The sequence below is a fragment of the Engraulis encrasicolus genome, chromosome 10, assembly GCF_034702125.1.
Source record: "Engraulis encrasicolus isolate BLACKSEA-1 chromosome 10, IST_EnEncr_1.0, whole genome shotgun sequence".
Lineage (NCBI taxonomy): Eukaryota > Metazoa > Chordata > Actinopteri > Clupeiformes > Engraulidae > Engraulis > Engraulis encrasicolus.
The window spans coordinates 31,029,889-31,045,028 of NC_085866.1; positions in this window are offsets into that span (position 1 = coordinate 31,029,889).

The following is a 15,140-nucleotide window of genomic DNA, read 5'->3' on the forward strand; positions in this document are numbered from 1 at the left end:
AGCGAAATCCCACAAGTTTAGAGAGAAAAACTTGACAATAAACGTTACGTCATGCGATAATATTGTTTCTTATCATTTTTATGACGTTTTCATGTGTAGTGTCTTCGCTGTTTATTATTATTATTATTATTATTATTATTATTATTATTATTATTATTATTATTGACGATGTGCGCTCATTTAGCCTACGTTGTGTTTTGTGTAGCCTAGGAATCCAAAAAAGTTGGGACACTTGAAAAGAATAGACCCTACTGCCATTTTCAAAACATTCAATCCATGCACAAGATGGACAATAGTACAAGGTTTACATATCAACTGTCCAAGAAAGACAAAAATATTGTTTTGGGGAAAATATGTTGATTTAAATTTGGCCCATGCAACACATTTCAAGTTGGAACATGGCCGAAATATGTTGAAGCTTAGCCTATCAGTTGGATGAGACCTAGAACATGGAAGAACCTTTTAAAATGAAATAGGCCTAGGCCTGTTGCTACGCCTATTGACTGCCAACATGAATGCACAAATAAAAGACCATCACAGAGAGGCTGTCACAGAAATGATGATGAATTGATGGACTATAGGCCTAACTGATCTATTAGGCCTACACAGAAAGATTGAATTATCAAAACAGACATAAGGCCTAATAATTTCCGTAATATAGGCCCAGGCCTAGTTCTCAGAAATCATTTTACAAGTTACCAATAAGCAAAGTTTAAACTGAGTTTAAACCAGGGGCGTCAGCTGAGCTAATAGAGGGGCACTGTAGGGCCCCAAAAGGTAAAGCGAGCGCGTGAACCAGAAGCAAAAAAAGCAAAAAAAAACAAAAAAAAACAATACTGTACAAAAAAAACATAACAAATAGCGAAATAAAAAGCTTACAAAGCACAATAGGGATGCACCGATACCACTTTTTTGAAAACCGATACAAGTACGAGTACATGAATATGTGTACTTGCCGATACCGAGTACTGATACCGATACCTTTTTACCACCAAAATACAATAAAAATAAATGCATGGCCTTGTTTTTTTCCACCTGTGATATTTTTATTGTCCATTTCCATGTAGATTTAAATAATAGTAAATTTATGAGGTGGCACTTTTTTCCATGCTGCTTTCAAGTCCACAGAACGTGACAAGATGTTGCATTGTTTTGTGTAACAGCAGTATCGTTCCTGGTAGGCCTATAATGAGCAGTATCGGGTGCCAATACCGATACCGGTGCATCCCTAAAGCAGAATGATAATACCTAAACCCGATTTTCTGGATCTTTAAATAACCATGTGAACTAGACATTTTATTTCAGTAGGATATAGAGCAACCATTCATTCAAATCAGCCATTTCTTTAAGGTGAAATTGCAGTGAAGGTTATAAGCAATATATATTTACTAGCTTGCCTCAATAAGTAGACTAATTCTTTCATACTTAATTACTTTCATTGTCTCTTTGCGCAGATGTAGCCTGGTGCTGACCTGAGGGCAACCGCCATCTCGACATATTCTGACACACCTCCACACTTAATCATATCGCCATTCCGACACCACGCTGTCTCTTGTGGCGAGCATACACCTAAACGGTGTGCCCGGAGCTGTCCACGTGTGTGGTGCTGAAATATGTGTTTGCTCCGAGTGACGTGAGCTTACACCTTCAACGGTGTGTCCGAAGCTGTCCACGTGCGTGGTGCCGAAATCTGCGTTTGCTCCGAGTGACACACGGAGATGGAAAAATCGATACCGCCATTCAGACAATTGAACGTCAATGTCGGAATGGCGGTATGTCTGAATGGCGGTATGGTAACCGGTCCTGATAATACTACCATTACATTTCGTATTCATGGTCTGGAGGTTGTTTGATCTGACTCGATTGCAGGAAATGGGAAGGACATTTTCGGAAAAATCAGAATAAGTTGTTGAATGAACATGCCTGACGTCTATCTTTGGCGATTTAGGACCGTTTAACAGACATGTCTGTCAGAACATCCTACCGTAGGATAAAATTACAATGTAGGGCCGTTTGTCAGAACACCGGTCAAATCCTACCGCTCAACATCACTCCACAGAAAACAGTTACCTGACGTAGTGGGGAGCCAAGTCTCTTGGCGGAAGTAAGTAGGATTGAGCACGAGGCTAGCACAGATGGGCCCGCCAGCTCATTCACTCTGCTGAAATTAGTTAACCTACCTCATAATATCATTACGTAGCCATGTGCATTATGGACTGAATAGGCAAATTAATTACAGTGTTATTGCAAGTAGTGCATGTGTGCTCTTTTGTGAGCATTCTGTAGATTACTCCGTATGCTAAACTTGAGCTAAATTCCAAGGTAGCAAGGTTGTTGTTGGGTTTTTTTTGGTGAAACTCATACCGGGGCACAGCAGATCAATACCCAGACACGTGCCCCTGTAAAATACACGTAGGCGACGCCCCTGGTTTGAGTAAACAGATGATAAAATGGTCAGCTTGCAGTCAGGATCCCACATACTAAGCATAACAAAAACAAAAAACATGATAAAGGACACTCCTAACAGTTGAGAAATCATGTCTCACACAGAAAAATCATGCATTGCAAAATCATGGCAGAAGTCGCACAGTGTAAGCCTGGCATAAGAGTTCAGAGTGTAGGAAGCTTTTTCGATCATATAATGTCAACACTTTCACCTAGAAACTTGGTTGAACTTGGTTGTCTGGAATGTGACTCCAACCAGTGAAAAGGCCATGTCCCAACTCCTATTACTTTTGAAATGATAACGATGTAAAAAATCCAATGGCAGTTTACTATTCATTTTCAAGTTTCTGTATTTTGAGGTCGGCGCATCTGCCTCAAGAGGTCAATTTTTTGACTGAACCGTTTAACCTATAAACTTGGTTCAACCTTTGTTAGAGAGATATGACTCCAACCGGTGAAAAGGCCATGTGCCAATTCTTTTTACTTTTTTAACAACAGCGAGTTAAAAAATATAAACTGGACTGATTCAGCAGTCTGCTTTAGCACCACAATAGTAAGTGTCAACAGAATCAGAACAGGTGTTCAATTCTTAACTGTCAATTTTTGAAGCGGATTCCATTCCTAACGACCACCTGCGTAACATTCTAGAACCCTGCTGTAAAGCACTTCTAGGCAATCTCAGCGCTTCCGCACACCGGTGTTCTGTCGAAATGGGCTGCTTCGTCGAGACGAGCTACCAGTATCTTAATTCGACAGTGGCGTCTATCGATTTACGCTGCCTCGTCGAGATGACATACCTTGATTTTCCGTGGACGTTTCAAATAGGGTTCGTACGTGCAGTTTTTTATTTATTTATTTTAGCTAGCCAGGGGTGAGCGGGGTGTGTAACCTAATTTCCTTAGTGCCTTTTGATGTTTTGTGCCATTTGCCATTGGGACGTTATATAACAACGTTTAATAACGACAATTCATAACTTGACTGAGTTGAGGCCGCAAGGACTCGGACAAAACCTAAAAAAAACAGACGGCTTAAATAACAGATAGGGTACCTTTTCGTGGTTTCCCCCCGTCATGGAGGCATTTTAATCAGAAGTGCTATGTAGCCTAATGCGTTCCTGTTGGTTTGAGAGCGACGTGGGCCTGTATCGCTGAAGTTGTTTGCTTGATTATAAGGGGTCGGTTTGAAACACAAAGCGCACACCACCATTGCTCTATTCAGCTCGGCCACCCCCTTGTGGCAGGCCGCGCACCTGGCACCACTTGGGAAAACCTGTTTTGATGTTCTGATATTGCCAATAGCCTACTAGTTACCGTCACTGTAACTTTAATAGTAATCTAAATCTTCCAATATCTGGGCTACTTGGCTTGCAATGGCCATGCTACTAATAAAACTAGAGATAGGAGCAGTAGCCTAAGATACGGTGAATAACCCTCTTACTTGACCATGTCTATGCAATGTCCTTGATGAATTAAGCCATACCAATGCATAACAGGAAGACACAAACTCAGCAAAAGTTTATATTTATTCTGAATGAATTAATGAATGGGTGAATGAATAGGCATAAATAAATAAATAAATAAATAAATAAATAAACAAACAAACAAATAAATAAATACATAAATAAATACATAAATAAATACTACTATAACACCCCACCTACAACGTCTCACACAACAAAAGACTCACTCAAAAAAATAAAAGTGAACGATGAACGATAAAACAAATGAAAACACTTAACCAACAAAACAACAATTAAAAGGGCCGCCAAAGGGTGGTTGAACAGCGGGGGTTCTTCAAGAGGGCAAAAACAATGAGTCCTCTTCTGTCACGGCATTCTTGGAGGAAAGACTCCATGTCCTCTTGCTTGTCAAAGCCAAATGACAAAAGGTCCCTTGCCTCTTGGTCCTCTTCCTCTTCTTCCAGGCCATTCAGAACTTCTTGTTGTTGTTCTGCGTCCAGCGTTGGAAATGCAGGTTCGGTCACCTTCGACTTAAAAATTGTGGGGTTGCTGCGGACCCACTTAACAGCCTGGCGAAGGTCTGCTACAATTGGAGGCTCCTCCTACAACAAGAATTTACCACTAGTTACCACTTAAGTAGGGGTCTGCAATTGAGTTTGGAACCATGTAGCAAGCACAGATTTGGGCTGAATGTCGGCACTGTCGGCTGAGTGTCAGCTCGGCTGGACCACTGGTTACCGTGACTCAGCCAACACTTCATAGAACACTGAAAATAACTGTCATTTCATGCATAGCTATGCTTTTCTACTGGGGAAAAGTTATTTAACTCTTTTAATGTATTTAACAACGTCAGACAGACTTTCTTTATGTCAGAAAGCCGACGACAGCACAGAGTGCATCTGAAAATATAGTCTTTCAAATAATAAACAACATCACTTTGAGGGCCAGATATAATTCATGGTGGGTCAGTTTCAGCCCCCAGGCCACTAACTGTCTACCACTGAGTGCAATACCATATTAAAGGTGCACTGTGTTATACTTTTGGAAATGTCTTCCCTTTATGTGAGTGGGAGCCTCCACTGGGAGGAAAAGTGTCTTTATGGCGGATGCTACATTAACACACCTGTGTAGGCGCTCCCTCACACTCTGCTGAAGTATTCTGCAGCACACAGTCAGCGCAGCTTGGGGAATCACCACTAGAGGGAAAGACAAAATAACAGTAGAGTACAGAGGTAGAGTAGTTAGAGTCCTACGTTTAATCACTAAACCATACAAAAACAAAATGCCAAAGAAAATGTTACAGCCACTGGTAATGGTTCTTACAGTTTTTGTCGCTTGCTGTTGTTGTGTATATCTGCTGGCAGGCTCCTTTTGTAGGGCTTAATGTGGTCCACACTTTGTTTAGTTTTCAGAGTCACACCGGCCTGGTTTGTCAGGGTAACCTGTTTCCCAATGATTTCTTTGATCATGTAAGGCCCTGAGAAATTGGGCTCCATGGCCCCTCCTTTGCGCCCCTTCTTCCTCATGTTAAAGAGGAGAACCTCCTGCCCAGCTGAGTATACCACATTGCGATGTTTTTTAAGCACCCGTTTGCTGTAAGCCTTGCGCTGTTTTTCCTGTGCCTTCTCCATGTTCTCGTCTGCTGTTTTTTTTTTTCCCTGCATGGTGTCCTGCTGCTTTTCTACATTGGAGCGATATTCATCTTGGTTGGGGAACAGGATTGTTGTAAGCTGGAAAAGTAAATAAAAATACCAAAAAACAAACCTGTATTACCAACCGAACCTTACGACAGATAAACACACCAGTAGATGACAACAGTACAAACATATACTCACTGGCAAATCAACTGGCAGTTCAGAGGGGAAAACTGCCTCCCTCCCATACATTAACATGAATGGGGAGTGCTTGGTGGAGGTGTGCACTTTGGAGCGCAGTGAAAACAGCGCTGCATCCAGATAAATATTCCAATTATCTTGTTTTTCATTTACCAATTTTGTAAGAGCCCTAAGAAGTGAAAATACATCCAGAAATTAGGTAGACATTATGTACTAGAATACCACTCGCATGTAAACTGTGATTAGTACCGACAAATAAGTCCTAGGTCAGGGTCAAGGATGTAAATACAGTAAACAACTTGCCGTTTAATATTGTCGTTGGTCTTCTCGTCCAACCCATTTGTCTGTGGGTGGTAGGCAGCTGTAACACTACGTTCGATTCCCAAAATAGCACATAGTTTGTGATTGAGCTGAAACACAAATTTCAAACTAATCAAAACACGTAAGACTAAAACATGAGGACAAATTCTGAATACTATTTCAAATATCAAATAGTTCACGTGTTCACTTGCCTCATTCACAAACTCCCTTCCCTGGTCGGAGAGAATTCGTCTTGGGCAGCCGTGTCTGTATATGATAGCGCATATATGCTCAGCCACTTCTGCTGCTGTTTTACTCTTCAGAGCATAGGCCTCCACCCACTTCGAATAGTAGTCAGTGGCGGTAAGTATGTACAGAAACCCTTCGCTTGTTCTTGGGAGTGGACCAGTCAGGTCTATTCCCACCAACTCCCACACTGCAGACACCTACAAAAGCCAAACAACTATGTCTCAGAAACCTGACAACCAGTCATTGTACTGTTGGCCACCACAGTAACAGTACAATAGTACTTCTGGCAACATCACAGTCCTATTTACCTTTATGCTCTGCATGGGTTGCACGACTGCCAGAGATGGCCCACTTGTCTGACACTTGTGACATTCAGAGACCTGCAAGAAAACAACTGTTATTTGTCATATCAAACAACTTAAGTACAAGAAGGCATGCAGGCTACACAAATAAAAAGTGAATGAATGAATCTTGTGACATTCAGAGACCTGCAAGAAAACAACTGTTATTTGTCATATCAAACAATTTAAGTACAAGAAGGCATGCAGGCTACACAAATAAAAACGAATGGCTCTGGTAAATGCAAACAGGGCTCTAAATTGAAACCTGCAAACCCGCCAAATGCAGCGAATTTTCAGGGAGGGTTGTGTGGGGATATGAAGGTTTGTGGTGTTGGGTGTATGCATTTGGTTAGTACCAGGGCTCTAAATTAACAAAAGCCAATTAGCCAAATGCTGTTGAACTTACAGTTTGGCCACTTTGATCCATCTCTGTGCAGTTGACTAGTGAGATTAACATCTACTAGCCATTTTGACTGGTGGTGGAAAAACTTAATGTATTGTTCTGACTGCATGACACAGGAGAAATAAATATAACACATACCCATCTGTCTATGTCAACAGACATTCCAACCCAGTAAAACCGGGCACAAATGGCCTTCCTTGTTTTTATTATACCCGAGTGTCCACCGAGTGGCGACGAGTGGAACTCTGTAAAGAGGGCCTTAGCATTTTCCCATGAATTCACAGCTCTCCTGTTGTCACGATACATGAGATGTCCATCTGCAGGGAGCAATCACAGTGATAAATCACAGTTCAGCACTTCTGAGGCATTGTTTTGTGTGTCACCAGTTTAGTTCTAACTCACCAGAAACAAAAGCCCATTCTTTTTTAATTGGGTTTCATTTCTGGTGAGTTGAAATGTCCATACCACCAAAGCACCAAAATGTGGCATGGATATCGTGGGGCATATTGAAGAGTAAAGTGTGGGTCACCAGATCAAACAAACAAAAACACCTGACAGCAATGCCTCTGTCGAATTTCTTTCTTTTTTTCAGAGGAAAATTGTGATTTTTATTACAATATTCTAACAATAGTTCAAAATGTGGTTAATGCATCTATACAATCCATGAAAGTTAAACATTATTGATGGAATTATGGACATAACTTAAATAAACTTTTTCACGATATTCTAAATATGGCCAGGATCTGTATAAGTTACCAACTTACCCTTCACTGAGAATTTCGTTGAATATCGCTTCAAAGTCAATTTCTCGCTCTTTGTGAAGCCTGCTGGGTAGTCGCCGGTCGTGAGGAACTGCAATACCTCCGTCAGTCTCTCCGCTTTTGCCTTCAAATACACGCACGCACACACACACGCACGCACACACACGCGCACACACACACAATAAGCCCACGTCCAGGAATGATACAGTCGTTTCCAGTGTTGGGCAAGTTACTCAAAAACTGTAATGCATTAGGCTACTGATTACATGTTCCAGTCTTTTGAAAATAATCCCTTACACACTACAATATTACTATATTTACAAAGTTAGACATTACACTACTTTGGCATTACTTTAGTTACTTTCGCCAAAAGAGGTAGGCCTACATATGGATCTGACATTTTATTACAGTGTAATCAAGCCCATGAGTGATGACTTTTTCCACCTCCCATCCATTAGGTGTTTTTGGCAGCATACAGACTAAAAACTACCAGGTTCAGGTAGTTCTGACCCACCACAGTGAATACCATTAAAATCCTGGGTCATTGTAATGTACCTTAAGTTATTTGGCATTGTAATTTGTAACTAAGTAAATATTAGACTGTTGCCCTTGTAATGCCTGTGTAGTGGACATTCATTCATTCAAGTGTGCAACACCTGTCATTACTGCATTACAGCAAAAAGTAATGCATTACAATAATTAATTAGGCCTACATTTGTACTGCATTGACTGCCCAACACTGGTCGTTTCAAATTTGGTATGTGAAAAGGGGTCGAGGGCGCATTTTTACAGCTCAGTTTGCGATTTTGATGCACTTTCTATTTTGCAAATTGCAAGCAAGGGGAATCCCCCTATCCAGGCTACGCCCTCCTAGTGACGCGACACCTTCTCGGTACCTACGACATTTGAAAGGCAAGGATCCCCTTGCCCTGTAGAGACACAGTGTAACGAGACACAAACACATTGTATCTATTAAATCGATCATTGCTGCTTTCTGGAGTTGCTGGTAGTCTTTTGAAAATGTGTACTGAAATTTGGGATTATGCCAAGCCTAAAGGTGTAAGTTGTTACAGTTTGATTTGTGAGGAAAACGAACTATCAAGTCAAGGAAATGTCAATGCAAAAGCGGGTATCATGCTAACGTTGTTGGCAAAATCCCTAACGTATTGCTTGACACGATAAATTATGGTTTTATAGTTACTAACACTCAGTCAGGCATCATGGCTGATATTAGCTGAACATGAAACGACAATATACAATTATTAATACGGACGCAGTGTATTCAAATTGAGCCGAATCCGCTATCTTTGCTATATAATGTTTAGCAAAATTGTGTTGTTGTCATAGAGACCTCTTGGTAACTCGCCGTAATGACACCGTAAAACATTGTTTTAGAGTTCAAAATCGAACCTTGTTGTTAATAACTATTATAGACAACACACTACCAAAAATTGATGATACCCTCATTTTCAAGCTCAAAACAAAAGGATTGTGCTTTGAAATACAATGACTGCACTTGATGCTGGTTAACAACGTTTGGCACCTAGCAACCCATTACGTTGGCGGATCTTTAACTGACAGTCTCTGGCATAGCCTATTATAGCAAACGTTATGGTCTGAGTCACTAGACAGGGATATAATCATAATCATATAATATAACATCACAAGTAACAGTGTTAACTTACTTGAAATTGCGCTGATTGCTCCTGCTCATCCATCTCCAAACTTTGTATGAAACTGCGGTAGCTCAAATCGATGGTCAATCCCCCGGGAAATGCGATTCGTGGTGATGCGCATGCGCAGTATTGAAAAGGAGCTCATCTCGACTGGGAGCTCGTATCGACAGAACACCGGCTCCAACAAAGTTCTGAGCACTGCTCAGCTAAAATTCGATTCCATTGTTTTCAATAGAACCACGCACACTGGCGGCGATGTCCGTGGACATTCGCCGATGTCGGATAGCAATTAGAACTAGAGACAAGTTCTATTTTGTCGGCGCCGCCCGTTGACTGTCAATGCAATGTTCGGGTGAAATTGGGTTTGGAGGTCCAAATTATGTCGGACTCGGAATCAAAAGTGCGCCGCAGTGCTGTCGGAGCCTATGTGCGGCCGGCCTCATATTGTCTTGCTGAGAAACTCATTAGAGCCAGCTGCTTGGCTTAGTGGCTAAGGAATAGGTTGGAAGATTAGGAGGAGGATGCAAGTTCCGAATCCCACTCTGACCCAAGATGATATTCAGATTTTATCACTCTGTCAAAAAACATGAAAAACATAGACCTAAAATAGACATACGTAGTAAAACCGAACACAAAAAAGTGGCATTCCAATGTAAAAGGAAAACAAATAAAAAAGTAAAATAGATAAAGTTCACAAGATCACAAATTTACTAATATTAACCCATGAAGGGTCTAATGCCCTCGTGGTTTTGCCCACAAGAGCATATCAATATGTGACATTGGTGATGGAGCACGAGATAACATCTTTGATGGTGTATTTTTGCCAGTATGTGGGTAGCTGAATGTGTTAGTTTCATATGTGAAATGGCATTGCTGGCATCTTCCACATTAGTCCAGGACCAGCCCTGTAGACCCGTTCGCAATTTTGAGTTGAGGGCGTTTCTCACTGGATTTGAGTTAGTGGGTTCCTAGACATTAAAAATCACGGAGGTGCTCGTCCACCATAGTGCCAGATTTTTCACAATATGGCCGCCAAATATGGCCGCCATCGCCTATGACAAAAACCTGTGTTTTTTACTTTTAAACTGTTTATACACATGCCATACATCAATTCAATTTTTGGAGAGGAAACCATTTCTGACAATTACATGAGGGGAATGTGACCTTGAAAGGTCATTGCCAAGGTCAAATTTGCTATTCTGTAGAATGTCAATAGACTTTCATTGTAAAAATGAGAAACAAATTCTCAATTATGGTATGAGCAGTTATTTGCTGATATTGCTATGATTATTTTGTGTCAGTATAGTGTCAGTATAGTCCTTAAAAGGTCAAGGTCAAGGTTAAGGTCAAGGTCATGTTCCAGGCCTTTTCCCTATTCTGAACAACTCGGCCATCTAACACTTCCACACAGTCAGAGGTCAGGACAGCACATGCACTGCAACAGTCAACACAGATAGGATCCCCCACTAGAAGAGAAGTGTGTCAGACATCACAAGAGTACACAACTTCACTGCCTCTTTCAAATGCTTGTGCATAACAATCAAAGCGGAATAAGGCGAACACCATTGCATATGATGCTTCCCACAGCAAAAGCCTTCATATCAAGAACCTTCTCGCAACTTTTCACAGGATTGGTTCATGTTCAAGCTACCAGACAATCAGATCTGACCAGTCTTCTTGCTAGCTATGTTGTGGAATGCTCGAAAAACCGACAGAAAACCATACTAAGCACTTTTACAAGGGAGGATTATACATTGGAAGGTATCCAACTCTGATTATGCTGACAAATCATCACTGTCTAGTACCAAGGGTTCACACTATGCAGCCTTATTACTGTTTCAAGATGCTTCAGTGAACAGACACCTTCAAAAGTCTCCAGTGTCGGGCACAGAATTAAGCCAAGCTGATGATATACTGCAGAGGAATTTACCATGCCAAGAGGTAGATGATCATGCAAAGCCAGTGGTTCAACCGGCCCTACCACCAGACATGCTGCTGCATCCTGAAAATAAGCAAGCAACATTACTGCATGTTGCAACTGCAAAAGGTTTATCAGGAAAGCATGAATTCTTGATCAGCCTGATTCGCTCTGGTGTGTCAGGAGGAGACCTTTTGATGCGGGCTGCTGTACACACACTTGTCTCATCTGCTGTGGTGCCAATGATGCGTGCTGGCTTCCTTCCTATAATACCAAGACCCATTACTGAGTGTGCCACTGTCAGACACTGCCTATCCAACTTCCGGTGTTCGCAGACAGATGAACCAGGCATCAATGGCAATTTGGTGTGATGAAACCTGCATGAGACAGAGCACTTCAAGGATCTCTTCCACTGTATTGGCCCTTTCCATTGGACGCGTGTTATTCTCAGATATCAGGGAAAATTGCCTCGAGGTTCTGGTCTGGATGATGCATTGATGCATACAGGCATTGCACACTTCACTGGCTTCAGTTTAGGGGTGGGCGATATGACGATATTAAATCGTGAATCGCGATATTGAGGAAAAGATCGTCTCGAATCTGCCAAAGTGGAGAAATCGTATAGATCGTCTTGCAGTGAGGATGTTTATTATCAGTATCAGAGTGACGTTTTCTCACTTGTGTTGTTGTCTTCACTTTATTCTTTACATTATTGTATTCCAATTGTACACTTTATGAGAGTATCATCAGTGTGTTAACATTTTATTGACTGCAAATTACAAATTGCAAGTATATGAAAGTTGTTTTTTGTTGTTTTTATTTTTTGGATGGAAGATCGTGATAAAAAATCGATATCGAGATTTCATGTTAAAAAATCGTGATACAACATTTTTGCCATATCGCCCACCCCTACTTCAGCTGCCCAAAATTTGAGTTTGAGGCCTTGATTGAGCAAGTGGAGAGCTTGAATCAAGACAAGTCAGAGCTCTGCCAATTCTTTAAGGTTTGGCTGGATTTGGCGGCCATCATTAAAAATGCTGTTGTCTCTGAAAGAGAAGGAAAATGAATCAATATGTGTGGCTACCATAACGTCCTATGCCAATCTTTGCAGTACGTAACTGCATTAATTACCTATGTTATAGATCATGGTATCTTGAACAAATCAAGATTCTAGTGTTAACACATTCTGAGCTGTACCATTGCTTTTCTGTAGGTCAGTGGGTTGTGCAGGATCGCCATTGCTAGTTCTGTGCTGTGGGAGGTGACATAAAGGTTGAGCAGCATTCAGAGAGTATTTAAGGGTCATGGAGGACACTTTGTAGTAGGAGCCACACTCAATGTTAATGTTGCAGCAAAGTTTGAGCTCTTTCCATCAGATTACAATGATCACTGATGTCCTCAACTTTCTCACTAACAACACCACTTTGAAGCGGACAGAATGCCACCTCCAACATGCACTGAGCACCACTCCATGCCTTACTTTCAACTGAAATGTGTCATTGTTGCTAAACGTTGTGGTTGATCCGCAGAATCCATACTCAGTGACCGTTAATGCACCCGATCCACTGCACAATCTGCTCAGCAACCAGGTTGTCACACCTCGCCTGCGCAACCGTCTCCAAAGCTTGCTTGCAAGCTTGTCTTCAGCTTATACAGGCAGGATAGGTTGGTTCTCATGAACATTAGATAAGTGGAATGTTTCAAAAAGGAATCTTCTGCAGTACAAAGATCAACCATAGAAGACACCAGCAATCATCGTAAAGGAGCAGAAGTTGGTCTCATCTAAAGACATAGCTGAGGCACATAGGAGGATGGACATTGCTGATGAACGGGGCATGAGTATTCAGCAGATCTCATTATGTCCTTTCAGCATCACCCCTGTTAGATGGTGACCTTCCGTTGGTTGTTAACAAGTCAAAGCTTGTCAGTGAAATTGAGCCTCACCTTAATCTCACCCAATGAAGCTCTGAGTCTACCTATTACCCTCATGTTCGGGTAGACTTCATGTCAAAGATCCGTCAGATGCCTCTGGCAGAATTTAGGCGCTGTCATCAATGCCATCATCAACTCAGCAATATCCCTCTGGTGACATCCAGAGCTCATCCATCTTGTGACTCCTACATTGAGATGTCATTGAAGAAAGGTGAGCGCATGGGGCGTACCAACTCAACAACAGCCGTTGACATCATTGGCATGAACGGACAAACACCCATTCCTCACCAACTTGATAAGTTCTGGGCCTCTTTGGAGAACAAGTGAAATCTCCAATTGTTAGTTCCAGACATTATTTTTTATCAAACCAGAGGCAATACTACTGTCATTGTCAGCCCTGTTGTTGTTGATGAGCAAAGTCAGCTGATGGTGAAGAGATTCCAGAGCTCTTGAACTGCGTTGATGAGGCTTGGGCCAGGTTGCTGGTGCATGTTGAGTGGGCTGTTCGTGTGAAGCAGAAAAGACACATTTGCATAGCTTCTCCACTACAGCCCATATTTCCAAGAACTTGGTATGCAGGAGATTTACCAGCAGTATGGCACTGGTTAGATGAGGAGAATCTAACCCCTCAATCAATTAGTCTCTCATCTTGGAGCGTCACTGACAAAAACTGTGATCAAAGAACATATCCTGTAAGGAGATGATTGCATGAGTAGGGGGGTTGCATGAGGTTGGGACTACATGCAGCCATGGTTTCTGATCCAGTCCAGTACTTGGTTAACTTTGGAGAGGCCAAAATATTGACTGAGTAAGATGCAATATTGGCTGAGAAGTACTTGGTGCGTGTCTGGGCTGGGGCCAGATCAACCACAACAGCTGTAATATTTGATGATCACAGAGAAGAAATGTACAGCAATGGTGCTGGAATCAATGCTCTTCCTCCCATCAGTAGTGCTATAAGAGGGCACATTTAGTGAGGGGCATTTCTAGTTCATAGAGTCTGCAACATACTTGCAAGAACCAAGGACCCCAAAATAAGGCATGAGCCTAAGCAACATGGGTGGCAGGAGCACACACCTGGCATACTCCTGCCATTAAAATGCCTGAAACCATTATCATAAGATATGATATCATAATGATAACATGATTTTTTGAGTTAAAATAAATAAATCACTTCAATGTTACAATGTTCCACCTTAGTAAATGTATTGTGTTTTTGGCTTAATTTAAGCCTAGGTCTTTATCATCACATTTATTCATTAATTATTTATGCTATGATGGTCCATCAAGAGACATTAATAACAATGTAAAATAATACTTTTTTCACAAAAATAACACCACACAGGCATTAATAAGCATGTAATGGGTCAGATTATGTAAAAAACTCAATTTTACCAAAAATGGAGATAGAACCTTATAATTCTCAGCTCACGACTTGTCGCCAAGTATAGCATAGTACTGTAGGTGGCTGTTCGTGCAGCTCATTCTTGATCTTTTGATGGAGCGTCTTGGCCGCCTCGAGTAGCTCATCTTGAATGTGGTGGCTCATGAAGGTCGCATTCCTTGGCAGTTCTTGGAGTGAGTCATTCTTTTATGTAGGAAGCATATATGGCCGTGTGTTTGAAAAGCCAGAAATTCCCTCTGTTTGTTACATCCTCTGTCTCCCGGTGCCCTCTTAGCGAGACTTCCATCTTGGCACACAGTAAGACGACATCCAACACAACTTTGACATGTTGACGATTACGCTCGATCTGTGACACCAAATCACTATGAAGTCTGTTCAGCACAGTACTACTGCCTTGCGGTGCAGGACTGGGAATG